This window comes from Blennius ocellaris, assembly GCF_963422515.1.
Source record: "Blennius ocellaris genome assembly, chromosome: 23".
Lineage (NCBI taxonomy): Eukaryota > Metazoa > Chordata > Actinopteri > Blenniiformes > Blenniidae > Blennius > Blennius ocellaris.
This window is the reverse complement of record NC_137672.1, coordinates 18,559,726-18,587,715: the sequence shown is the minus strand read 5'-3', so window position 1 is coordinate 18,587,715 and position 27,990 is coordinate 18,559,726. Positions and strand designations below refer to the sequence as shown.

The window sequence follows — 27,990 nt, the reverse complement described above, 5'->3', positions numbered from 1 at the left end:
AGCAGTTACCAAAGATTACCATTGGTTACAGCTGTTATCAGTGGTTACCATCGGTTACCAGTAGTTACTAATGACTACCATCAGTTACCAGTAGTTACCATCGGTTACCAGTAGTCACCAACGACTACCATCGGTTACCAGTAGTTACCATCGGTTACCAGTAGTCACCAACGACTACCATCGGTTACCACTAGTTATCAATGGTTACCATCGGTTACCAGTAGTCACCAACGACTACCATCGGTTACCAGTAGTTACCAAAGGTTACTATCAGTTTCCATTGGTTACCAGCTGTTATCAATGGTTTCCAGTGATTAGTAGCAGTTACCAATGGTTACCAGCAGTAACCACCGGTGCTTACTAGCGGTTAGCAGTCTGGACGGTGGTTTACTCCGTCTGTCTTCAGCGCCGGTCGTTTTTCCCGCCAGGAAAAATAAACAACAACAACAAAAAAAAACACACAAGGAACCAGGAGACGTTCGGGGCGATGAGACGGCAAATGTGGGTCGAAAATAAGAAGCGTCTAAATTTGGGCTGATTGGCGGCAAGTGTGTGTGTGTGTGTGTGTGTGTGAGAGTGTGTGTGTGTGTGTATGTGTGTGTGTGTGTGTGTGTGTGTGTGTCATTACCTCCCAACAACACCAAGAGGCTGCTGTTCCACACCGAGGAGTCGAGCGGCGGAACAGAGTTCCCTCTGTATGTGGCGGCTCATTGGCTTTGACCTTTGACCCCATGCTGAGTAACATGACCACAGGCTCTCTCTCTCTCTCTCTCCCTCTCTCTCCCCCGCTCTCTCTCTCTCTCTAATTTATTCTGGAAAGCTGCTCCGGACCTTTGGTCCGGTGTCGATCCTTCGTTCCGAAGATCAGCGAAAGACCGGCGGTGACACCTGAACCCCGGGGAGGCGCACACACACACACACACACACACACACACACACACACACACACACACACACACACACACACACACACACACACACACACACACACACACACTGTGTTCAGTGCGAAGCGGCGCCGACGGGACCGCGTTGACGGAACAGTGGAGGTTTTATCTGTACTAATAACTGAGGCACTACACCCCCCCACCTCCCTCCACCCTCCCCCCTCCTCCACCCACCCCCTCCCCCCGTCAGATTTTCTTATTTCATACTTCAAGCTCTCGTTTCAGCGGCGAGGAAGCAAAGCAAGCAGAATTTTTATTTTTAGAACGAAGGCGATACGATGTCGTCAGCGGAGAGGAGCACCGGTGGAACGGAGGAGTGGTGGAGGGGTGGAGGGGTGGAGGGGTGGAGGGGTGGAGAGTTGGAGGGGTGGAGAGGTGGAGGGGTGGAGAGCTGGAGGGGTGGAGGGGTGGAGAGGTGGAGGGGTGGAGAGGTGGAGGGGTGGAGTGGTGGAGGGGTGGAGAGTTGGAGGGGTGGAGGGGTGGAGAGGTGGAGAGTTGGAGGGGTGGAGGGGTGGAGAGGTGGAGAGCTGGAGGGGGTGGAGAGGTGGAGGGGTGAAGAGGTGGAGTGGTGGAGGGGTGGAGAGCTGGAGAGCTGGAGGGGTGGAGTGGTGGAGGGGTGGAGGGGTGGAGAGGTGGAGCGGTGGAGTGGTGGAGGGGTGGAGAGGTGGAGAGGTGGAGGGGTGGAGAGGTGGAGAGGTGGAGGGGTGGAGAGGTGGAGGGGTGGAGGGGTGGAGAGGTGGAGGGGTGGAGAGTTGGAGGGGTGGAGAGGTGGAGGGGTGGAGAGTTGGAGGGGTGGAGAGGTGGAGGGGTGGAGAGGTGGAGAGGTGGAGGGGTGGAGAGGAGAGGTGGAGGGGTGGAGAGGTGGAGGGGTGGAGAGGTGGAGGGGTGGAGGGGTGGAGGGGTGGAGGGGTGGAGTGGTGGAGGGGTGGAGGGGTGGAGGGGTGGAGGGGTGGAGAGGGTGGAGGGGTGGAGGGGTGGAGGGGTGGAGTGGTGGAGAGGTGGAGGGGTGGAGGGGTGGAGGGGTGGAGAGGTGGAGAGGTGGAGGGGTGGAGAGTTGGAGGGGTGGAGAGGTGGAGGGGTGGAGAGTTGGAGAGGTGGAGGGGTGGAGAGGTGGAGGGGTGGAGAGTTGGAGGGGTGGAGAGGTGGAGGGGTGGAGAGTTGGAGAGGTGGAGGGGTGGAGGGGTGGAGAGGTGGAGGGGTGGAGAGGTGGAGGGGTGGAGAGTTGGAGGGGTGGAGAGGTGGAGGGGTGGAGAGGTGGAGAGGTGGAGTGGTGGAGGGGTGGAGAGTTGGAGGGGTGGAGAGGTGGAGGGGTGGAGGGGTGGAGAGTTGGAGAGGTGGAGGGGTGGAGGGGTGGAGAGGTGGAGGGGTGGAGAGGTGGAGGGGTGGAGAGTTGGAGGGGTGGAGAGGTGGAGGGGTGGAGAGGTGGAGAGGTGGAGTGGTGGAGGGGTGGAGAGGAGAGGTGGAGGGGTGGAGAGGTGGAGGGGTGGAGAGGTGGAGGGGTGGAGGGGTGGAGGGGTGGAGAGGTGGAGGGGTGGAGGGGTGGAGAGGTGGAGGGGTGGAGGGTGGAGAGGTGGAGGGGTGGAGGGGTGGAGAGGTGGAGGGGTGGAGAGTTGGAGGGGTGGAGAGGTGGAGGGGTGGAGAGTTGGAGGGGTGGAGAGGTGGAGGGGTGGAGAGGTGGAGAGGTGGAGGGGTGGAGAGGAGAGGTGGAGGGGTGGAGAGGTGGAGGGGTGGAGAGGTGGAGGGGTGGAGGGGTGGAGGGGTGGAGAGGTGGAGGGGTGGAGAGTTGGAGGGGTGGACGGGTGGAGAGGTGGAGGGGTGGAGAGGTGGAGTGGTGGAGGGGTGGAGAGGAGAGGTGGAGGGGTGGAGTGGTGGAGAGGTGGAGGGGTGGAGAGGTGGAAGGGTGGAGAGGTGGAGTGGTGGAGAGGTGGAGGGGTGGAGGGGTGGAGAGGTGGAGGGGTGGAGAGGTGGAGAGGTGGAGGGGTGGAGGGGTGGAGAGTTGGAGGGGTGGAGGGGTGGAGGGGTGGAGAGGTGGAGGGGTGGAGTGGTGGAGGGGTGGAGAGTTGGAGGGGTGGAGGGGTGGAGAGGTGGAGGGGTGGAAGGGTGGAGAGGTGGAGGGGTGGAGAGGTGGAGGGGTGGAGGGGTGGAGAGGTGGAGGGGTGGAGCTCCAACGTTTGTTACCTCACATCACCCCCACCCTAAAAAAAAACAAAAAAAACTATACAAATAAAATAAGAATAAAATAAAAATAATAAATTAATAAATAAATAAATAAATAAATAAATAAATAAATAATAATAATAAAACAAAATAAAAACAAAAATAAAATAAAATAATAAAAAATAAAATAAAATAAAACAAAAATGTATTAATTAATTAAAAAAAACTAAATAAAAATAAAACTAATTATAAATTAAATATATATATATATATATATATATATGAAAAAAAGTAAAAAAAAAATGTTTGTGGCTGTTTGCTGTGCAGACTCCTGGTATAAATATTTAAAAAGCGGCTTTAATCACGATGCAGTGGAGGAAAGAAGGGCTAATGTATGCACGTACGTTTTTGTAAAAGATACTTCCCTTCTTCCTAAAAACGTAATAAACCAGAAACAAGCAGAGCCGGCGAGGCTGCAGTCAGAACGCGTCCCGTCCGCTGGGCAGCGTGACGCTTTACCACGAGGGACGGCGAGTTCTACCGGCGGCGGCTTGTTTAACAAGCGGCGGACGAACTCCGGGAGGAGCGACGGCGGCGCCTCATCAAAGTTCTTCCCGGGAATAAAAAAAACTCCGTGTGGAGACGCGAAAAACAATACCTCATTAAATCATCACGCCCCCCCGAAGCCCAGATCGTTACTCAGTCTGTCCGTCAGACGCTGGAAAAACATGGCCGCCTCCCGGGAGGAGCGCCGCGCTGATGTATGATCAAAACGCAGTGAGATTTAATAGGAAGCAGGAAAAAAAAGAAAAAGAAAAGAAAAGAAAAGCGCAATAAGGTCACCGACTAAAAATTCAAGCGACTCATTATTAGTCGGGAAGTTTCTGTGAGAAAAGTATAAAATTAGGGGGGGAAAAAAATATGACAAACTACAAAGCGAAAGATCGCAGAAAAAAAATAAACTAGATGAGAAGAGGAGATCAGACGGAGGAGTGGAGTCGCCCCCGAAAAAAAAAAAGAAAGCAAGATGAACGGACAAGTCGCCCACCGCTAGTTTTCAGCATCGTTCGTTTCAAGGACTGGATTTCGAAGTATAGCAAAGTTGGCAGGACAACTATATTCAGACAACTTTGGGCGATGCGTTCAGGTGCATCACGTAAGTTCGCCCTCCGACATGTTAAAATACGAGTATAATGTATAAACTCCACTGTTCCAGCTCGCTGAGTTTAAAATGTAACGTCGCTCCCGTGTAGCTCCTTAACATGTCGGAAGGCGGAGTTACGTGATGCACCTGAACGCATCACGAAACACTGTTAAAGTATCAATAAGAAAGAACGTGTAAAAACAGACTGTACTGGATTTAATTTTGTCAAATACATTTTTGAAATGAGTTTTCCTGGAATCGAAAGTGTTTCCGAAAAGTCCCCCCCCCCCCCCCCCCTTCTCATTTTCAGCGGCAGCGACAGCCGTTGCCGTGGAAACGGCACCCCCAAGGGCCACTTCCTGGTGAAAATTTCACCGTTAAAGTACACGCAACTATATTTCTGTGTATTAAATACACATACAATGTGGAGAAACTGAAGAAAAGTTGCATTAATTTGACAATACATGAGAAGAAGCTCATGAAGTTGCTTCAAAAAAGGCAATTTTCGCTTTTAAATATTATTTACAGGAGTTATAGAAACTGTATTTTTTTTTAAAAATTGCTGAATGAGCACTTTTATCGTGTTTGTTGTTCTGCTTGAAGTGTGAGAATTCCCGCGGCGTCGCCGTATCATCAGCGGGTTAAAAGCAGCGAGTCACATGACCGTCTGCTTCAACCTCATGATTCCCTTCAGCCTGGGAGGAAAACCAAACAAAAACAGTTTCTGCTTCACAGGAAACAAAACCATCCTGACGAAAAGTTTCCCCCGAGGATTTTACACTTTTTTTTTTCTGTGCGTTTGTAAACCACACCTTTTAAATGTTCTCATATGGGGGGGGGGGGGGGGGGGGGGGGGGGGGACAGATCGGCTGAGGAGCTCATGAGGTCAGAGGAAGAGTCAACGAGGGAAAACGAGGTGGCGTCACCACACACGCTTTTATTGTGAAAAGGATGCGAATAATGCAGGAGGCCCCGTTCCTGAATCACAAAATAAGGAAATTAATAAATAAATAAATAAAATGTGTCCCGGTTTGCTGCAAATTCACATTTCAGCTCCGTCAGTCAGTTCACATTGAAATGAACTTTAAAGGAGGTCGGGAGGTTCTCCACCCGCAGGAGGTCGGGAGGTTCTCCACCTGCAGGAGGAGGGCGGGAGGTTCTCCATCTGCAGGAGGAGGGCGGGAGGTTCTCCACCTGCAGGAGGTCTGGAGGTTCTCCATCTGCAGGAGGAAACTGGGAGCTTCTCCACCTGCAGGAGGTCGGGAGGTTCTCCACCTGCAGGAGGAGGTCTGGAGGTTCTCCATCTGCAGTAGGAAACTGGGAGCTTCTCCACCTGCAGGAAGAAGTCGGGAGGTTCTCCACCTGCAGGAGGTCAGGAGCTTCTCCACCCGCAGGAGGAGATTCTCTACCTACAGCAGGAGGTTCTCCACCTGCCGGAGGAGGTTCTCCACCTACAGCTGGAGGTCAGGAGCTTCTCCGCCTGCAGGAGGAGCTTCTCCACCTACAGCAGGAGATTCTCCACCTGCAGGAGGATATCAGGAGCTTCTCCACCTACAGCAGTAGGTCCTCCACCTGCAGCAGGAGGTCAGGAGACTCTCCACCAACAGCAGGAGGTCCTCCACCTGCAGGAGGTCGGGAGGTTCTCCACCTGCAGGAGGTCGGGAGGTTCTCCACCTGCAGGAAGAGGTCAGGAGGTTCTCCGCCTGCAGAGATGTGCACACCGAGGGTGGAGGGTGGAGTGCTCCGTTCAGGTGGACGTGGATGGAGGTGCAGTGGTGGGTGGAGGAGGAGTGGAGGAGGTGGGGTGAGGACTCCACCCTCCATAAACTTTGCATAAACTAAATGTACAATTTACACAAAATGTATATCAATATTAATAAAAATACAAGTAAGATCTGCAGGAAGTTGAAAGAAATATACAAAATAAGAGGAACATTTCTGCGAAATCTGCATAAATTAACTCTAAACGTTAAACTCGAGAAAAGACGTAAATAAATGCGCAAAAAACAAAAACAAAAACAATAAAACGTGCAACGGAGGTTCAACTGAATTAAACACAATTGGACCAAATGTGCAGAAGTGGATGTTGAAAAAAAATGAGCAAAATGTGGCGTGACAGGACCATATGTGCTCGCTGGGCGCGCGCGTGCGCGACGGCTCAGCGACGCGCAGAGAGAGAGAGAGAGAGAGAGAGAGAGAGAGAGAGAGAGAGAGAGACGACCCCCCCCCCTCCACCCCCCCGGTTCGGAGCACGCGGACTCGTCAGACGGACGTTCAGACGCTCCAGCGGGTAGCGACTGCGGCACCTGGACACCCTGCGCACCGGGCGCGCGTGAAGGAGCGCCGGCCGGAGGCGACGCGGTTCTCTCGAATAGAGGAGAAGAAGAGGAGGAGGAGGACGCGGCGGAGGAGGAGGAGGAGAAGGAGAAGGAGGAGGACGAAGAGCCAGCCGGCTGACCGGGACTCTCCGCTCCGTCTCGCCGGGGGGACGGATCACCGCCAACCGGGCGTCTCGCCGCATCGCCGCTCCGGGATGACCGAGGTGGGTGACTGGTGGCGCGAGGCGGCGCGTCCCCCCCCCCCCCCCATTGTGTAATAACAGCATCTCCTGTCCTACATGGCCGCTGTAATCCGGGCTGGTGGAGGTGGAGGTGGAGGTGGAGGTGGAGGTGGAGGACGGGGCTCCTCTGCTGGACGAGAGAGAGAAAAAAAAACGTGTCACACTTTCTCTCATTTATATATATAATTTAAATTTTTACGCACAGAACAGCCGCGCTCCTTCCCGTGAAACAGGATTTTATTACACTTTCTCCGCGCGCGCGCGCACACACGTGTGTGTGTGTGTGTGTGTGTGTTGTATATATTTAAATATTTGTCTGTGTGCCATTTATGTGTGATTCCATCCAGACCCCCCCTTACCACCCCCCACCCCCTAAAAAAAAATCTAATCTCATCTGCTCCACATCCTCTTGAGGAGATTTTGTTGTTGTTTACGTCCTGTAACGAGCGTCTCTCTCTCGCGCGCGCGCGCGCATGTGTGAGATGAGGGACGTTGACCGTCGGGATGATTGATTCCGCCGCGGCTCAATCAGATTAACGGAGCGCGAGACACCTTTTTTTTTTTTCTTTTTTTTTTCTGGGGGGGGGGGGGTCATTGAAGCGCACGCGGGAGACGAGACGACGCACGTGAAGCCGCCAAACACCTCGTTTGTCTTTATACAATATATGAACTGTTGCTCAGGAGGTTCTCACCTTTAACTTCACTTCTGAACTTTTATTTTGAAAGCTGCACTTATTTATTTCGCAGCTCCCTCATTGAGACGTGAATCTGGAGGAAACGGATAAAAGTCTCGACAAATCGTAACTAAAAATGCATCTTGTTTGCATTTTTATTTGTTTTAGTTTACTTGTCTTTCGTTAAAAACTTCTTTTTTTCCTTTTTGGAGACACTTTTAAGTCAAATACAGAAGTAAAGGAGGTTTTTTGTTACCGTAGCAGCATCCTGTTGTGATGCAGTGACATCTAGTGGTCCCAGCTGGTATTTACTCATATATTTTCTTAAAATAAGACGGGCCAGACCACATAAACAAAATCGAATTATTTCAAATTAAAAGTTTTTAACGGCCGATGAACCTAAACGATCGTATCGTTCACTTTAAGGCTCATTTTAAGTGAAAATTTAAAAAATAAAACAAATGCTGTAATGAGCATGCCGGGCCACTAGTCGGTGCTGTTTGTTGTTTTTGTAATAAAACCACACACACGTACAGCGCAGAGAACAACACGCTCTAAATATTAACAATGTTCTTCCACGTATGTTCTAGTGGACGGATAAGGAAGTTAGATTGTTATTACGGTGACTGTCAAAATAAAACTAAGGAGTCCCGGGAGATTTTATGGACTTAGATCGTTACGGGTCAACTTTTCCACTTGCTCTTCTTCTAAATCTCCGTCTCTAAAACGCAACTTTTGGAAAATGCTGCAACTGCGTTGCCATAGCAACGGGAGGAAGGGGGGGGGGGGGCGCAACATCGCGACAACATTCAGTCGCCGTTGGAATGCCAGGAAAATGCTACTTTTCGAAAACGTTCCAAAAATTTTTCCTCCGTCACCATGGAAACGAGGGAAAACGGTCCGTCTGTCTCCATGCTAACGGGGTAATACACAACTTTTTGAAAACACTGCCTCTTGAAAACACAAGTCGTTCTGCACATGCTCAGTAGAGCCAATCAGAACGACGCTTCCTCCACGGCCATATTCTCCTGGGACTTGGTGCTTTTATTTTGACAGTCAACCACAGTAACAATCCAACCTGGCCATGGAGGAGAATGTCGCTGTACGAACACTGTTATTGTTTATAACACAAATGCAGGAAACTGACGGCATAAATGCGACATTATCCAACTTCTTCTTCTTCTTTTTTTTTTTTTTTGCCGCAGTTTGTTGAAAGGAACAAAAAAAAAAAAAAGTTCCTCTCGTTTATTCCTGCAAGAACGAGACCGAGTGATAAATGTGTAACGCAGAGAGAATAACAATGGAGGCGAGCGGCGAAGAGGCGGGGTTACAAACTGTGACACACACACACACACACACACACACACACACACACACACACACACACACACACACACACACACACACACAGTCAGAATGATGAAGTGCGCCGTCGCTGACTAAGACTCACTGCGTGTTAAACTCCACGGCAGGAGCCTTTCCAGACTGAGGTCGCCCCTTAAAGGGCCGGCGCTCCCAGAAAGGAGTTTATTTACACGGAATGAGACGATGATGCACCAGGCCCCCCTGGACCCCCCCCCCCCCCCCCAAGGCCCCGAGCCAAAGAGGCGGCACTGTTTACGGCTCCGCAGGAAGGGAAGATGCTCTGATCATGTCGGGATGAATTCCTGCTCCGGGACGCCGCTCGCCGTTTCCCAGAAGGTTTCCGGGGTCAGGAGGCGGCGCGACTGACGCCCAAGTGCCTCTGAGCAACCGGCACTCAACCGGCAACCAGAAGTTCAGTTGGATTTATCGTGTCGACGGGTTGAACCCGCAGTGAAATATTGTAGTTGCGTAGAAATCACGGGATTTAAGTGTTTTTTGCATTAATTCGTAATAATAAGGATTTTTTTTTTTAGAGTAAATTGCATAAATTTTAAGAAAATAAATTTTTCCCGACACGCTAGAAGATAATCGATTGAAAAAAAAGAGGTAAAACAACAACCTGATTGTTTTGTAACACTACGGATGTAAATCGCTGATCTGTGACAGTTTTGAACTTTTTTATTCTCGGTAGTTGTTTGAGTTTTCGTAATTTAAACTTAGAAACGGTTTAAGAACGAGGCCCCGTTTCCATGGCAACGCTAAAGTGTCACATAACTCAAAATTCACTTTCTAAAAGTTACACGGAACGAGACGACGACGCACGAAGTGAAGAAAGTTTGTTCCCAGTTTTAAAAAGCGTGTCGCTCCAAGCAGCCAATCAGAAATCAATCCCTATATGATGTCATCAGGTTTGTTTTTTTAGCCAATCACAATCAAGGTAGGCCCCTCCCCCCCTTTTGACTCCTCCCACAATCCGGCAGCTCTGCTCCGGCACATGGCGCCAACGAGAGGAAAGTACTTGCTCCATCTTCCCATAGATGGGCGCGCGTGTGTGTGGGCGGAGCCAGTCCAGCTCACACAGACACAGCAGATTCTGGATGTAGCTCCTAGGATCCGATGTTCTAATGGAGGGAAAAAGACGCAGAGCAGCAGAGACGATCCTCGTCAGGCCGACGAGCAGGAATCAGACGGGAGCACAGATGGCGGCCGTGCAGTCGGACGGCGAGCGCGGCGCGCCGACACATGTAGGGTCGGCTTGCGGCGCGGCGGCGCGGCGGCGCGGCGGCTTCTTCCTCTCCATGTGTATTAGTGGAGGTCATGACTGCTGTTGAAGACGGACGGCGAGCCTGAGTGATTAAAGAGCCTGTGATTAAAAATTTACTTGCGGGCATCTCGGCTCACCGCGGAGGGAGAGTGTGTGTGTGTGTGTGTGTGTGTGTGTGTGTGTGTGTGTGTGTGTGTGTGTGTGTGTGTGAATTTATTGCACAACACGTGGACGTGAGCCTAAGAGAGATTAATGCTTCATGTTAATGCTTCATGTTAACAAACCATTTGGTTTAGACCACACACACACACACACACACACACACACACACACACACACACACACACACACACACACTTGTATAAAACACGACAGCGGAGACGTTGCGCTACTTTTTGTAATTTTCCCAGAGTAAAATGAAACATCGTCAGGAAGCCCCGCCCCTTTTTCTTCAATCAGGCGTTGCAGCGGCTGAAAGCAACTAAAAAGCTACCTGTAATCCAACTTGGTTACTTTTAAATACGAGGAATCAGTAAAGTAACAAAGTTACTTTATAAAGGAGTACATAGTAATCAGATTACTTTTTCAGGGCAACCGTGGCAACGCCGCTTCACCTTAAAGCGCATGAGTCTCCTTGTCTTCGCTTTTGTCCCCACAAGGGCAGCAAGTCCCCGTGAAGTGATAAATATCCTTTTGTGTACACACACACACACACACACACACACACACACACACACACACACACACACACACACACACACACACACACACACACACACACACACACACACACACTAAAACCTTGAACACGGGCCAACTTTCTGCCACTTTGATGCACGAGTGCAAAGGTGCATTTTCTCCTCATTGTAGCTTGTGATCAAATTGATTTTGATGTGCTGCCGCGTGTTGTCACGCACACACACACACACACACACACACACACACACACACACACACACACACAGAAGGGCGCCACCTCGCTCCAGAGTGGAGGTTATAGTCGAGGTGATGCATACAAAAGAGGACGGGACGTGTAAAGTGGGGAAGAAACAAAACAAAGAAACGACCTCGCGCCGCCGTATGACGCCGTCGGGTCAAACTGATTCCCTGCAGAGCCGCGAGAGACGGCGGTGATTTGTTGTGTTGCCCTCGAAGGAGGAAGGACTTAATATCTGCACATGGTTAAAAAGGAAAAAATGGTACAGAGCTCCGGAGGAAGACAGATGGACGAGGGATTGGACGAGATTGGACGGTGGTTTAGATAAGAGTTTGGACGAGATTGGACAAGGGTTTGGACGAGACTGGACGGTGGTTTAGATAAGAGTTTGGACGAGATTGGACAAGGGTTTGGACGAGGGTTTGGATTAAGGTTTGGACGAGGGTTTGGACGAGAGATTGGACGGTGGTTTAGATAAGAGTTTGGATGAGATTGGACAAGGACTTGGACGAGGGTTTGGACGAGGGTTTGGACGAGATTGGACAAGGGTTTGGACGAGGGTTTGGATGAAGGTTTGGACGAGGGTTTGGACGAGGGTTTGGACGAGACTGGACGGTGGTTTAGATAAGAGTTTGGACGAGATTGGACAAGGGTTTGGACGAGAGATTGGACGGTGGTTTAGATAAGAGTTTGGATGAGATTGGACAAGGACTTGGACGAGGGTTTGGACGAGGGTTTGGACGAGATTGGACAAGGGTTTGGACGAGGGTTTGGATGAAGGTTTGGACGAGGGTTTGGACGAGAGATTGGACGGTGGTTTAGATAAGAGTTTGGATGAGATTGGACAAGGACTTGGACGAGGGTTTGGACGAGATTGGACAAGGGTTTGGACGAGGGTTTGGATGAAGGTTTGGACGAGGGTTTGGACGAGACTGGACGGTGGTTTAGATAAGAGTTTGGACGAGATTGGACAAGGGTTTGGACGAGAGATTGGACGGTGGTTTAGATAAGAGTTTGGATGAGATTGGACAAGGACTTGGACGAGGGTTTGGACGAGGGTTTGGACGAGACTGGACAAGGGTTCGGACGAGGGTTTGGATGAAGGTTTGGATGAGGGTTTGGACGAGATTGGACAAGGGTTTGCACGAAGGTTTGGACAAGGGTTTAGGCGAGAGTTTGGACGAGAGTAGACGAGAGTTTGGACAAGGGTTTAGAGCAGGGTTTGGACAAGATTGGACGAGGGTTTGGACGAAGGTTTGGACAAGATTGGACAAGGGTTTAAATGAGGGTTTGGTCGAGGGACGAGGGACGAGGCAGACCCCAGATTAAAACCGTCTTCCGGGGTTACGGGATCAGGAGTCGTCTATCGTCTCTGCAGTTCGTCCTCAACAACACAGAGAAGTGTTATTTATTATTAATACTGAAAGCATCTCACTTTGACTGTTGTTGTTGTTGTTGTTGTGGAAAAGGCCTCCGTGTCGTCCCTCGTGTGTCTCACATAAACTCTCGACTCTGAGAGACTCGCCGCTGATTCTACTAAAGTATTTCTATAAATAAAATGGTGATTTACCTCTGAAGAGAAACATGAAGTTTCTTTTTGATTTAAATTTTTAAAATTGGATTAAATCTAGAGTCCGTGTCCGGTAGGAGGCCTCGGGGCAGACCCAGGACACGCTGGAGGGACTATGTCTCTCGGCTGGCCTGGGAACGCCTTGGGGTGCCACCGGAGGAGCTGGAGGAAGTGTCTGGGGCGAGGGAAGTCTGGGCAACTCTGCTCAGACTGCTGCCTCCGCGACCCGGCCCCGGATAAAGCGGTAGCCAATGGATGGATGGATGGATGGATTAAATCTGTATCTCATCCAATCTTTTACCTCAAAGTCTGATTGATACTTATATTTATATTTATATATATTTATATTCGTCTGCAAAGTTTCTGTCTCTTGTCATGACAACGACTCGATAAAAGATTTAGTAAAACAAGATATTTGAACATCGGAATCGAACCTGCGACCTACCAACTGATAGCTGCAGAAGCTAGGAGTCATAGACCTATAGAACTAGAAGCAACTGATGCTAGCAGCAGGAAGAGCGGGGCCATAGACCTATAGAACTAGAAGCTACTGACGCTAGCAGCAGGTGGACCGGGGCCATAGACCTATAGAACTAGAAGCTACTGACGCTAGCAGCAGGAGGAGCGGGGCCATAGACCTATAGAACTAGAAGCGATTTACGCTAGCAGCAGGGGGAGTGGGGCCATAGACCTATAGAACTAGAAGCTACTGACGCTAGCAGCAGGAGGAGCGGGGCCATAGACCTATAGAACTAGAAGCGATTTACGCTAGCAGCAGGAGGAGCGGGGCCATAGACCTATAGAACTAGAAGCTACTGACGCTAGCAGCAGGAGGAGCGGGGCCATAGACCTATAGAACTAGAAGCTGCTGACGCTAGCAGCAGGAGGAGCAGGGCCATAGACCTATAGAACTAGAAGCTACTGACGCTAGCAGCAGGAGGAGTGGGGCCATAGACCTATAGAACTAGAAGCGATTGACGCTAGCAGCAGGAGGAGCGGGGCCATAGACCTATAGAACTGGAATGATGAAGACTTTTATGAGCAAGAATCTACTTCTAAAGTTCTACGTGCTCCGTCTTCTTCTGCGTTTTTGGAGTGCTTGTTGTGTCACAGCGCCCCTCAAGGCCTGGCAGGTGAACTACAGGCCCTGGAGTTTCTCTGGTTATCTAGAATCTGGTTACTTGACGACTTCAAAGTGGAGGAATCTCTTTGTGAACGTCCATATTTAGAATGTGTTCATAAGAGATTGTATTTTTAATACTTTGTGTGTTACAGGAAATGCAAGTTCTTTGATCCCGACGTTGATTTGCGGCCTTGTCGCACGACAAGTTGATATATTCTGATTTTCTCATCATCTCTCTGTGCGTGTAGGGAGAGTAGGTGGCTATTGTTGCAGGACTGACGGCGCGCGCTGCTCAAGAGCCCTTCAGTACGACACTCCGCCTCCTCGCGCGGCTTTTTTATGTTTAAATTACCACTTTAAGTGACGTTCCGACAGACGTGGCGCAAATTGACGGTTTCGCTTCGCGTCTGAACGCAGGCGGCGAGCAGGAGGCGGAGAAGTGATGTGCAGAAGAACAATTAGAATTAGAATTTTCTTTATTTTTCTTATACATGTATTGTTTGCTTGCGTGTCCACAGCTTGACCCCGTCATGCCTGATGTTTAAAAAAAAAAAAAACCTTCGTTAGCGGCGGCAGACGTGGTAAAATGTGTTGAAAGTGCTGGAATCTCCCCGGGGGAGGGGGGGGGTTCAAATCCCGCCGTCTGATTGACGGAGGAGCGGCTAAATGGAACGCGTGGCGAGGGGCGTCCCCCCCCCCACCCCCCACCCTCACCCCTCCCCCACCCCACCGAGGTTATGATTCTGATTAAGATAATCTGATTACGCTCTTTACATAACTGTTTCTTTAATCAGATTACGGCTTCAAATGGGATTACAGTGAACTGCTGGCGTGGACGCGGACCAGATGTCATGTTTACAGGTTTTTTTTATTTATTTTTTTATTTATTTATTTTTTAAATCTTCCGCGTCTTGATTTGAAGGTTTGATCGGCGGCGACCCGCCACTCGATGCGTCGTCTTATAGAAACCGTCACAATCAGCCGAGAACCACATACTGTGAAACTCGATATCAACTTTCCGGGGCTTCGCTCTTGTTCGCGTTTTAATATTGCATTTTTTTATTTTATTTTTTTTCCCCACGCCTGTAAAATAGATGAAGACTTCTGAAGTCAGACTTCAAATGGAGCTTCCTGTTTTATTAGACGTTACTTTTAATCCGATAGCCTGGCAGGAGGACGCTGGTACTGCCGGTACGTGACGGTATGAGCTCAATACTGCAGTATTTATGGTCGTATTTAGATTAAAAAATTGATTTTTTTACCTTAAAGTGACGATATTTTACAATCAAACATCTGCAAGTGCTTCTTTTCCGGCCATTAAATCAATTTATCGTGATGAAGATGCATTAAATCGATAAATAAAGTGTGTAACGACCGGGAAAACAGGTTTTTAAATACGCTGACCGTTTCCATGGAAACGGAGGGAAGCGTAACTTTTCTGCGGCTCCCGGTCCGTATTCTGCTGGGACTTTTATTTTGACGGTCACGGTAATAGACGACTGCGTCGTCGGCCCGTCGTTCACGTCTTCTGTTCTCTGCGTACTTGTTTGCGTGTCGTTTCATTATAGACGTAGACAACAGCGCCCGCTAGTGGCTCAACATGCTAACGACGTCGTTTTCAAAACGCCGCCGAGCGAAACTGAAACAAAAAAACGTTTTCACCTGAAACGTGAGCAGAACTTTTGCATTATATTTTGTTTTATCAGTCCCTTATGTGCACAGGTGTTTTGCATCCACGCCAGTGTGTGTGTGTGTGTAGCGGTGTTTACTGGTGGGAGGGCGGTGCAGAGGCGCCCCCCCCCTCAGGGGGGGTGGAGGGGGGAGGGGGGGGTTTGTCTGGCCCCTTTAATTAATCCTTTGCCTTTGGCTGGAGGGTCTCTGTTATCAGGCCATTACAGGGATGCTGGCTGCGTCCGAACAGCACGATCCCAGACGGCCGCACGCAGGTACACACACACACACACACACACACACACACACACACACACACACACACACACACACACACACACACACACACACACACACACACACACACACACACACACACGCGCGCGCGCGCGCATGCACAAAGACAATCACATGCAGGTGGACGTCCAGACATGTGAGGACGCCCGTAAATCACGTAACAGGGAAAAAGGGAGAAAATAAAGGGAAAAGAGAAAATAAACAAAATAGGAAAAAAAATATATTAAAAAATTTAAGAGAGGAAAAATAAAGAAAAAGAATGGAAAAAACTGGAAAAGGGGAAAAAGAACAAAATAGGAAAAAAAATATAAAACATTTTTAAATGAGGAAAAATAAAGAAAAAGAAGAATGGAAAAAAAATTGAAAAAAGGGAAAAAGAACAAAATGAGAAAAGTCTTTTTTTAAATGAAGAAAAATAAAAGGAAAAAAAACAAAATAGGAAAAAAAAATATGAAAAGTTTTTAAATGAGGAAAAATAAAGAAAAAGAAGAATGGAAAAAAACTGAAAAAAGGGAAAAAGAAAAAAATGAGAGCAATTTTTTAAATGAAGAAAAATAAAGGGAAAAAAAGGAAAAAAAATATCAAAAAAATTTAAGGAAGGAAAAATAAAGAAAAAAAAGAATGGAAAGAAAATAGAAAAAAGGGAAAAAGAACAAAATGAGAAAAGTCTTTTTTTGAATGAAGAAAAATAAAAGGAAAAAAAACAAAATAGGAAAAAAAATCTAAAAAGTTTTTAAATGAGGAAAAATAAAGAAAAAGAAGAATGGTAAAAAAAACAACAACAAAAAAACTGAAAAAAGGGAAAAAGAACAAAATCAGAAAAAGTTTTTTTTTTTTTTTAAATGAAGAAAAATATATGTGCACAGGTGTTTTGCATCCTGGTGTAGAGGATGGTTCTAGATGTGATTCTGGACACATTGAGCCCTTCTAGAACAAATCCTCTTGTAGACGACGACCTGACGACCGACGTAGCGACTCGTTACGCCGACGCCAGCGTTTCCCCGCAGCCCGACTCTTCCCAGCGACGAAAATCATCTTTTAAAGAGCCAAGAAGTCCAAACAGGACTGGATTGTGATTCGACTTGTCGAGGCGCCTGAACGCCGAGCCTCCGGCGCCGACGCCCACGTGGCGGCGTTTACACGCGCGACACGGACTAATGAGCCGCCAGCCGATAGTCGATCGATGCAAAGTGGATCAATAGAACAGCATTGTTGGAGCAAAGAGCAAAAAAAAAAAAAACAGAAAATCCCCGCGAGCCATTAGGAGGCGGCGACCTCATTCATCGCCGGTCAAACGAGTTTAATTGGCTGTCGCTTTTTTCCTGATCGTAGCAAACGCCGGCACGTCGCCGGCTCCGTGTCCAGAGGTTAATTGAGGAATTAAATAATAAATAAAATAAAATCAAGCGTAATACATGCAGGGGGATGTGTGGAGTAATCAGTGAGGGGGACGGGCGGAGAACGGCGTCCAGTTTTCATTAAACCTGGCAAATTGAAGTCTTTTACCGAGAACGGCGAGTGAATATAAACGGAAATAAAACAACAAACAAAAGCAATCATTCAGTAGCAGGAGTGGAATTTCAGATGAAGTCGAATCCTTTTGGAGGAGAATTATCTTCTTCTGAAGTCAAATTAACAGAGTCTCTTCATTTTTCTGACTCGGATTTGAACCAATTTATGTATATTTGTTTAATTTCTTTATACTTGATATAGTTCCCCTTGAATCAAGCCATCAAACCAGCACTGGTACCGTTATCGGCCCCCAGGTATCGGTATCAGTATCAGTATCGGTATCGGTATCGGTTCAAGACTGAAAATTCTGCAAACGAACCACGAAGCTGTTTAATTCTACTTGTCGTCTTCAACTTCAGTCAAAATCACCGATTACCCGATAAAAAATGCCCGATTCTCCAGACCAGTGGTTTTCAACCTTTTTGAGGCAAGGCACATTTTCTTTCTTTGGAAAACTCTGGAGGCACACCACCACCCGAAAATGTTAAAATGTGAAACTCTGTAGCCTCTATTAACAATATAAAGTCATTCTCATCAAAGACATCAAAGTCATTCTCATCAAAGACATCAAAGTCATTCTCATCAAAGTTTTATCAACAGGAATCCAGTAAATCCAGAAAGCAAGGACTTTTTTTTAATAGTGCCTCCCTCAGTGTGAAACCTGGACCTGATGGATGAAGAGCTGAGATCCTGGTTTTCAAAAACTTCTCCATCACTGTCACTGACACAGTACTTTGATACAAGATGGTAGCAGGAGGTGGAGATGAACCACACTGACGTCTGTCACTTTACATTTCACCGGCAAAGTTCTGTGCTGCCCTCTAGTGGTGAAGAGCGGCGATTCGTGTTCCGCATTCTGGTCAGTGACGCTTCGTCTTACCTGGGAAACATGCGTTCTGATTGGATAGCGTGGCGCAATTCCTCGGGATTCCCTTGAATTACGTAGTCGGGGAAACTCCTCGTCGTCCGCCATTTTGAATTTTTCACTATTTATGTTCACTATTTATTTCTGTATATTTTGACTTTCTAATCCCGAAGTTTCATAACTTTTAGTGGTTCAGGCAAAAAGTTGACTGAACAGCGGCGCTTTGATAACGATGTCGTTTTCGTGTCGAGCCACTAGAGGGTGCTGTCGGCTGCTTTTCATGACAAACCACCCCCCCCCCCCCCCCCCCCCCCCCCCCCCCCCAAAAAAAAAATTTTTTTGCTAACTTGTGGCCTGGCACACTTAACTCCACGGTCTCCAAAACTTTGTTTGGAAATGTAAAAAAGATGCATTTTAATTTGAAATGTCGAGGAAGCGGAAGCCTGATGGAGCCTCAATGTGTGCGACTCCCACTTCTGGGGGGGGGGGGGGGTTTATAGGGATCTGGTCGGAGCTGACAAAAAATATCCAGTGTTTCCGGGAGAAGCCGGCATAAATCTTTCCGTTTTTTGGTCTTTTATTTTGTCGCGCTGATGACTTGGCGCCGTCCCTTTGATCTTGAGCGATGTGGAGGATCAAAATGTGCTCCGTGGTTCCCCTCCGATCTAAAAGACACAATTTTTCTTTGTCGCAAATGACGGGTCGGACTGGGCAGGAAGCTGCGATCCCCCCCCCCCGGGGGGGGGGTGGGGTGAGGTTGGGGGGGGGGCATTAAATTAATTTGGCACCGGAGGAAGCTGCGTTTTATGTAAATGAACAGCTGAGTTGCAGAAGCACATCGAGTTCCCTGAGCAGAATATGAATGCAGGACAGGAGAGGAGTGATATCTGGAAACGTAAACAAGACCCCCCCTCCCCCACCCCCCCCAAACCAACCCCCCCAGATTGAGATGGAGACGGAAACACGTCCTCCCAGAGATTCAGAGCTGAAATCCAAATGATTTTATTACTATTCTTCTCAGTATTTCTGCTCCTTTTGCTCAAACACGATTTCTGACGTTCACCGATTCTTATTGTGTTAATTGTTTACGTTTATTGTTCATCAAACCGTTTTACTATTTGAACTGTATTACTTCCTCTTCTTCTTTCTTCCTCTCTTATTCCGAGCGGTTTGAATGTCCTGGAACCAGCTGGTGGCGCTAGTCCAACCTCACGGATGTGACAAAGAAGATTCATCGCCACAATTTTAACTTAGCCATGCTACATGCTACATGCTAAAGGGTAGCGTGGCTAACGCACCATCACCTCGACCCTGGTGTCGCCGTATCCCAACTAAATTTTCACATTTTCAACTTTTTTTCTTGACTTTTTTCCCCGATTTTTCATCCATTTAATTGTTGACATTTTAACTATTTTGGGATTAAAAAAAAAAAAACTGCCTCTCGTCTCCGTTCCCAACGTTCCGTCCTCGACTCCCCCGACATCGTCCTCGTTAATCCCCACCGTGTTCGTAGCGTTTCCCGCGTCACTTCAACGTCTCAGAATGGACATTTAAAGTGGCGTGTTTGGCGAGTCACAGCGCCCCGGAGGCCCGGAGTGTGTACTGCACCCCCCGGAAGCCTGGTGTTCACAGTGAAAAGTGGACGGAATGTTTTTTTTTTTCTGGAGACGCTCCGGGGAGATGAAAGACGGGTTTTTTTTTCCCGGAGGCTCCAGCGTGGTGGCGCCGCGTCGGAGACGGAGGTTTTGGGCGCCGCTCGCCTCCGCCCGACGCCAGGAAGGCGTAGGTGTTTTGCGCTTCTCCCACTTTCCCTTCGCCGGGAACCCGAAGCACCTTTCGGTGACGCATCGCGGCAGCTTGTTAAAAAAGAAGAAGAAGAAAAAAAAAAAAAAACAACCCACTGCTGTCGTTTCTTTTATCGCTTTTTTTTATTTATTTATTTTTTTAAACACTCGTCTTCCACCTTTGCTGCTGCTGTTCAGACGTGATCACAGGAGTGTTGGGGAGGTGGGGGGGGGGGGGGGGGGGGGGGGGCAGACGGGGGGTGGGGGCGTTTTGTACGACGGAGAAAAGATGTGCTCGTCGTTTGACTTTGCCAAACGGAACATTGCGCCGCTGATGTTTTCTCTCTCTCTCTCTGGATTTTGCCGGTTAATTAAAAAAAAAAAAAAGGCTTCCCTCATGTTGGTTCCTCGCGCTCGTTTATTCTCAGGCCTCCTTCGTTCTCTCCCTCCATGTTCTGTTTGTCTTTTATCAAATCTCATCTCTCTCTCTCTCGCCCCCCCCCCCCCCCTCTCTCTCTCTCTCTCATCACTCTCTCTCGGGGGCCATTTAGGGTGAGATAAAGCCTGTAGCTGGGGTCCGGGGGGGGAGGCCGCCCTGCAGACAAGTAATGATCCAGACACGCTCTCGGGTGTACTCTTACACACACACACACACACACACACACACACACACACACACACACACACACACATTAGCATACATGGCCGATTGCAGAAATTCATTTCATATGATTCCATCGTGTCTCCAGAAGCAGGGTGGGGTCTGAAGAGCCCCGTGTAAAAGCCTGGGTGGAGGTCTGGGACTGCGTTAAAGGAGGGTGGAGGAGGAGGAGGAGGAGGAGGAGGAGGAGGAGGAGGAGGAAGCCTCAGAAAGATGCACTTTGCGGCCCCTGCTTGATGATTTTAAGTGAAAACGCAACTTCCATGGTGTTTTGTTTTTTGTTTTTTTTTTGGGGGGGGGGGGGGGTTCTTTTTACACAATAATGGTGTTCGGAGCCACTGGAAACGCAACTTTTGAAAATGCTCCGTCTCCATGCAAACGGGCGGAAAACGCCACTGTTTTTGGGAAACGCGCCGTCTCCATGGAAACGGGCGGAAAACGCAACTTTTTTTTAGGAAACGCGCCGTCTCCATGGAAACAGGCGGAAAACGCCACTGTTTTTGGAAAACGCCACTGTTTTTGGAAAACGCTCCGTCTCCATGGAAACGGGCGGAAAACGCCACTGTTTTTGGGAAACGCACCGTCTCCATGGAAACGGGCGGAAAACGCAACTTTTTTTTAGGAAACGCGCCGTCTCCATGGAAACAGGCGGAAAACGCCACTGTTTTTGGAAAACGCCACTGTTTTTGGAAAATGCTCCGTCTCCATGGAAACAGGCGGAAAACGCCACTGTTTTTGGAAAACGCCACTGTTTTTGGAAAACGTTCCGTCTCCATGGAAACGGGCGGAAAACGCCACTGTTTTTTGGAAAACGCGCCGTCTCCATGGAAACGTGTCATTTTCCGACATTTTGAAAAACCCTCCGACGCGTCTCCGTGAAAAGGGAACTTTTTGAAAACTGCTCACGAGGTGGAAGTTTTCTGAAAGTCGTGCGGGTTCCGTCGCCACGGGAACGCGGGTAAAGGCCCGTTACCGCGGCAGCGGCAAATAGTTCAGGAGATGGACGATGCGAAAGCAGTTTTATTTTGACAGTCTTCTGTCCAGTGCAATGTCTTGAGTTTGAACATTATTGTTTATGTTTAGAGCGTTTTTGTTCTCAATCACAAAAACGAACACCAGTCGCCGTGTAAACGCAAAACATTCTGAAACGATGCTTTTTCACAAATTAAAAGGACCATTTTAGTTTTTCCAGAGAGAAAAATCAACTTTAAAATTTGAATTCTGCGCGCCTGTCTCTTTAAGAGTCGAGGTCACCGCCGTGGAAATGGAGCCTCGGATGACGGCGAGTGCAAACGACGTGGAGTTTATTTGTCTGCTTGGAGACGAAGAGGAACGAGGCAGGAAACTTCAAATGTCGTGTTTTACGAGCGAAAGGCGACAGAAACAAGACGGCGACTCCGGAGACGCCGTGAATAATTCACACAAACTAACAACTTCCCCGTCGTCACGCATCAGATCAGACGGCGAGGAAACCTCAGCGAGACTCTGGGGTTTTTTTTTGTTTATGTATTTGTTTATTTTCTCTTTCTCTATATTTTCTATTTATGCACCATTGTCCAAAGTACACAGGAAAAAGTTGAGTCATATTAAGAAATATCAGATTGTAACAGTCTGTGGATATTTAGGAACAATTTCTACCTACTTTTTTTGAGCACATTCATGGAAATTGAAAGTTTGTTCCTGTACTTCACTACTAACTCAAAGTCGGTATATGAATTAACTTTTACAAACTGATATAATTCATAAATTGTAGTTAAAAAAAAAGTATCTTAATAGGCTTTATTCCCACCTTGAGGATTACCTATATATTATTGAGAACCATTGAACCATAATATAATGTATTATTTACAGAAAAGTATACATAATAGGATTCCCTAGATCTATTGTGTTTTAAATATATAAGTTCTACTGTAGTTTTTTGTGTACGGTGCTGATGTTCAAGCAGTTTTTTTTGTCATATTTTAAAAGATAAAGGCATCAATGAAATATACTAAAGGGAATAAGAAATGTTTCGCTCAACCATATATTATAACTAGAATATACTGATATATATTTATTTATTTATTTAATTTTCCTTGCTATATTCTTGTATTTTCTTTCCAGGTCCCATATTATACAGGTTTTTTTTCTCAGAGGTCTAATAATATTGTGTTCAAAGCATATTTCCCCAAATCCAGCCTCGGTGCTGGATTTCAGTCTAAAAGTCCTTTTTTGTAAAAGTCCTTTAAATGCCGATGAGCTGTTTCGGTGTTCCAGAAGCGTTTCGCAATTGTAATTAGTAATTTCCGACGGCGGAGCTCATCGACCTGTGGGAGGGTCAAAGTGAGTGCTTTTTTCCCCCTTTATGATGTCATAAAGAGAAATCTCTGATTGGCCCGTATGAGCACATTTTCGCAAAAAATAAAAAAAATGGCGCAAGCGAGTGAGACTGCAGACTCTCAGCCTATTGAGACTCATATTACCATTAGAAAAATTTATTTTTGATTAAACACGGGGCCTTTAATTCCCTCTTCCCCAGACATGGTCACTTAAAGGGTTAAATGTCACCCCACAAAACTCTTAAAACCTGCATTATTTATCGTATTTCCTCCAAATAAAATGCTTGATTGAAGTACATTTCTTACCTTGATTAATCTATTCAAATTACATGTTCCCAAAAGACACATTTAAAGGTCTCTCATTATTATGGAAGAAATTGCTTTTTCATATTCAGATTAAACTGCTTTTTTTTTTTATATAATAATAATAATCAATCATCCAAACTGCATTTAATTTTTTCTTTGACAAGGCTGCTTATTCTGTGACTTAATTAACATGTTTAAAAGTAAATGACAATTAAGATTGAATTTTTAAAAGATTTTGAAATGTCCAGTTTGAAAATTCAAATGCACATTTTTTTATAAAAATTTTTTTACTTCCAAGCTGCATTATATAATTAACCATCCAAGCTGTATTTTTCCTGTAAACAGGTGAGAAGCTGCAGTGTCTGTTGGCAGGGAAACACGAGGTACATTACTCCCGTGTACTCGAGTAACCCCGCTGAACAAATGGCTTTAAAAAAAAATACCGAAGGGAGACGAGGAAAAAAAATCATTTCAAGCCTCATGTCTTTGACTGATTCTGAGGATTTCAGAGATAAAAAAACCCAAAAAAAAACCTCTGACGTAAGAAAACAACCTTCCTGGAGAACGAACACATTTCTTAGATCATTATATAAGAAAAAGCCTTTGAGGATTTTCTTTCACTTTGATCCTGCCATTTTTCCCCTCCTTCTTGAGGGGGAGGGGGGGGGGGTCGTAAGGTTGGGGGGGTCGGCGCCTGTCAAGCTTTTTCCTGGACTTTCCAGCCGAAAGAGAAAGACTGAAGTATTAAATCCACGTCTTTTGCTCCGGGGATCAAAGCGCCACGGGGTGAATTTTTAAAATCGCCGCTCTTCGCATTCAGTCAGCGTCGCTGCTCCGGTGGGACTTTTTACACTTTGTACACTTTGTGATGCCACTTTTATAAAGTACGGACCCTCATAGTAATGCGAGCACATTCATACGTGACAGAAAACTTCATTCGTACCTGAACATGAGGAAACTGCCTCCGTACGGACGTTACCGCCTCATCGCCACGTGGCTCACCAGACCCTCGGTAGCGGCTCCATGGAACTTCTGAGAAATGACATGGAAATTTTACACTTTATTTTAATTAAAAAGAAATGTCCAGAAATGGCCTATTTTTCTGGCTGGAAACAAAAAAGTGGAAATGTGAAAATGCAGCTTTTTGAAAACGCTCTGATTCGTCTTTATGGAAACGGGAGAGGGGGGAAAAAAAACGCAACTTTTCGAAAACAAGTGGTTTGTCTCCATGGAAACAGTGTTTACTTGAGGACTTTTGGAAAACAAAGTGGGAAACACTCAGACCACGGCAGCAGTAAACAGTTCTTCTGCACACGCTCAGTCAATAAACAACCACTTTTCGGTGTTTCTACCGTTTCCATGGAAACGGACTTCGCCTTCAAAACGTCGCCACGTAAAACACAACATTTTTATCTCGAGCAAAAAATGCAGGAACATCAACATTTCAGCTGCACAGATGTTGAGGACCTTCCCTCAACACACACACACACACACACACACACTCGACATAGCTGAGCGCAGCCTAATGAGCGTATGAAAGTATTCATGCTCCGGGGCAACAGCTGCTTCATCTATGATCCGTCGTCTGAACTGACGTCCCTCATGACTCCTGAACACTTTGTGTAATTTTGCACACAGTTTTACTTTTAGAGCACCCCTCCCCCCCCCCCCATGTCGAACACACACACACACACACACACACACACACACACACACACACACACACACACACACACACACACACACACACACGTCCATCTTTTATCATTAATGTTGAATATTAATATTAATTGCGGCTCCATTCCGAGCTGCAGTGACAGGGACTCCCCTCCGGGGGCAGCGGCAGTCACTTAATCATCAAATCAATGCCCCGGTACGACCCCCCCCCCCCCTCCCCCAACGCCCCCCCCCCCGACCCCTCAATCATTGTCTGCTGACGGAGGGATGGGGTTTCCTCTCGCCAGGCTTTTATCGGCGGAGAAACCCAATCAGACCTTGGTAATTAAAGAAGGCAGGAGGAGGTGGAGGGGGGGTGGAGGGTTGGGGGGGGGGGGGCTCTGGTCCCGCTGCTGAAAGCCACTCAAATCCCTTTTCTTATTAACTCCGTGTGACACATGATCCGCCTCCGTCATCCCCACCCGCACTCCTCCACCGCCTGCATTCAAAACAGGTATTGTGGTGACATGTTCATATGCAAATGAGCGAGACCCCCCCCCCCCCCCTCCCCCTCCAACCCCCCCCAGGGTAACTAAATGTAATTGACCCCTCCTGGAGAAAAGGTGGCGTCTCAGGATGGTGAGGGAAAGTTCACGCGTTCTAACACACCTGGTGAAACTTTTAATATTGAAAATAAAATCCTACTATATCTCAAATGCCGTAATAATGTTTTTATATTCAAGTAATTAAATATAAAATAAACATTTAAATTCCATCATAATTTTTGTATCATTATTATTAATACAACACTGTCGTCTATCTGGGAATCGTCTATCTGGGAATCGTCTATCTGGGAATCGTCTCTCTGGGAATCGTCTATCTGGGAATCGTCTATCTGGGAATCGTCTATCTGACAATCGTCTATCTGGGAATCGTCTATCTGGGAATAGTCTATCTGGGAATAGTCTATCTGGGAATCGTCTATCTGACAATCGTCTATCTGGGAATAGTCTATCTGGGAATCGTCTATCTGGGAATCGTCTATCTGACAATCGTCTATCTGGGAGTCGTCTATCTAGGAATCGACTATCTGGGAATCATCTATCTGGGAATCGTCTATCTGGGAGTCGTCTATCTGGGAATCGTCTATCTGGGAATCGTCTATCTGGGAGTCGTCTATCTGACAATCGTCTATCTGGGAGTCGTCTATCTAGGAATCGTCTATCTGGGAATCATCTATCTGGGAATCGTCTATCTGACAATCGTCTATCTGGGAATCGTCTATCTGGGAATCGTCTATCTGGGAATCGTCTATCTGACAGTCGTCTATCTGGGAATCGTCTATCTGGGAGTCGTCTATCTGGGAGTCGTCTATCTGTCAGTCGTCTATCTGGGAATCGTCTATCTGGGAGTCGTCTATCTGACAATCGTCTATCTGGGAATCGTCTATCTGGGAATCGTCTATCTGACAGTCGTCTATCTGACAGTCGTCTATCTGGGAATCGTCTATCTGGGAATCGTCTATCTGACAGTCGTCTATCTGGGAATCGTCTATCTGGGAGTCGTCTATCTGGGAGTCGTCTATCTGTCAGTCGTCTATCTGGGAGTCGTCTATCTGTCAGTCGTCTATCTGTCAATCGTCTATCTGTCAGTCGTCTATCTGGGAATCGTCTATCTGGGAAGACGGTTGTCGGTGCGTCCGCTGCTGCAGAGGAAACATTAGTATTTCCCGCCACGTCACTTCACCTGCAGTCACTTTTCTTGTTCTACTGTTTATTTTACAGTCGAACAAACAACAAATACAAACAATTTAATTATCTAAACAGTCATTTAATTATCTAAACAGTCATTTAATTATCTAAACAGTCATTTCCCTTCCAGATTCTCGCTCATTGAGCTCCAGAGACATTTTCATTTAGCGTTTGTAACGTAGATCTGTGGACGAGAGCGCCACCTGCAGCTCCACCTGCAGCGCCACCTGCAGCGCCACCTGCAGCTCCACCTGCAGCGCCACCTGCAGCTCCACCTGCAGCGCCACCTGCAGCTCCACCTGCAGCTCCTCCTTTGCTCACAAACAAAAAAGGAACCCGACAATTAAGTTGCTGTCGAGATTTATTTCTTATTTATTTCTTATATATTTATTTCTTATATATTTCTTTATTTCTTATATATTTCTTTATTTCTTATCTATTTCTTTATTTATTATATATTTCTTTCTTTATTATATATTTCTTATTTATTTCTTTATTTCTTATATATTTCTTTATTTCTTCTTTATTTCTTTATTTCTTATATATTTCTTATATATTTCTTATTTCCCCCCTCCCCCTCGGTCTCGTGGTGGGCGAGAGGTGATTGACAGCTCCGGGGAGCGATGCGATCAGGGCCGCGGAATTGAAAGTCGCTCGGCGGGGAAAGAGGAATAAATATAAAAACAGTGGCAGAAGCACATTAAGGTGTCGTGTTTAACGTGATGGATGATCGGAGCTCAGGTCGTTTTCTAGTTCTGCTCGTGCCGTTATTATATTATATGACATTATATGACATTATATGACATTATATGACATTATATTACATTATATTACATTATATTACATTATATTACATTACGGCGGCAAATGATTTCTTCTGACGGGAGAAACAAGAACATGAACACCTTCAGACAACGGCAACAATGTGACGCTTTTAAAAACACCAGATTTTGTTCATTAAAGAGCGGAAAGAAACTCAGTTTTGCATTTTTTTTCCACAACTTTCCGCAGCGTAAACAAACTTCTTGTTGTAATTAGAAGAGAAAAACGACTGGAAAATGATGCGTTTTGGAATTAATCTAAACTAACAATGTTCGTACACCGACCACAAAGGTGGATTGTTTTAATGGTGACTTTCAAAATAAAAGTACTAAATCCCGGGACAATATAGACTGGGAGTCGTGACACCACGGAGGAACCGTTGTTCTGATTGTCTCTACTGAGCATGTGCAGAACGATGAGTTACTACTGAGCAGCTTTTTAAAAATCAAGTAGCGTTTTCCTCCGTTTCCATGAAGTGTTTTCAAAAAGTTGCGTTTTACCCCGTTTCCATGAAGAGGGAATGTTTTAAAAAAGTTGCATTTTAACCCATTTCCATGTAGACAGATGAAGCATTTTCCTTGATTTCCATGGTGATGGAGCATTTTC

General features: G+C 46.9%; 2 protein-coding genes across 2 annotated transcripts in view; one reads left to right on the top strand and one right to left on the bottom strand.

Moving 5' to 3' along the window:
- The window catches only part of ccs (copper chaperone for superoxide dismutase), an 18,310-nt gene extending 17,369 nt beyond the window's left edge, over positions 1-941 (bottom strand). Inside the window, exon 1 of the mRNA XM_080518986.1 lies at positions 629-941. The gene's annotated coding sequence lies outside the window, so the exon portion shown is untranslated. The remainder of the gene's footprint in view (positions 1-628) is intronic.
- Positions 942-6,559: 5,618 nt separating this feature from the next.
- Positions 6,560-27,990, top strand: part of gal3st3 (galactose-3-O-sulfotransferase 3) — a 29,475-nt gene continuing 8,044 nt past the window's right edge. The window contains exon 1 of the mRNA XM_080518979.1: positions 6,560-6,790. The gene's annotated coding sequence lies outside the window, so the exon portion shown is untranslated. The remainder of the gene's footprint in view (positions 6,791-27,990) is intronic.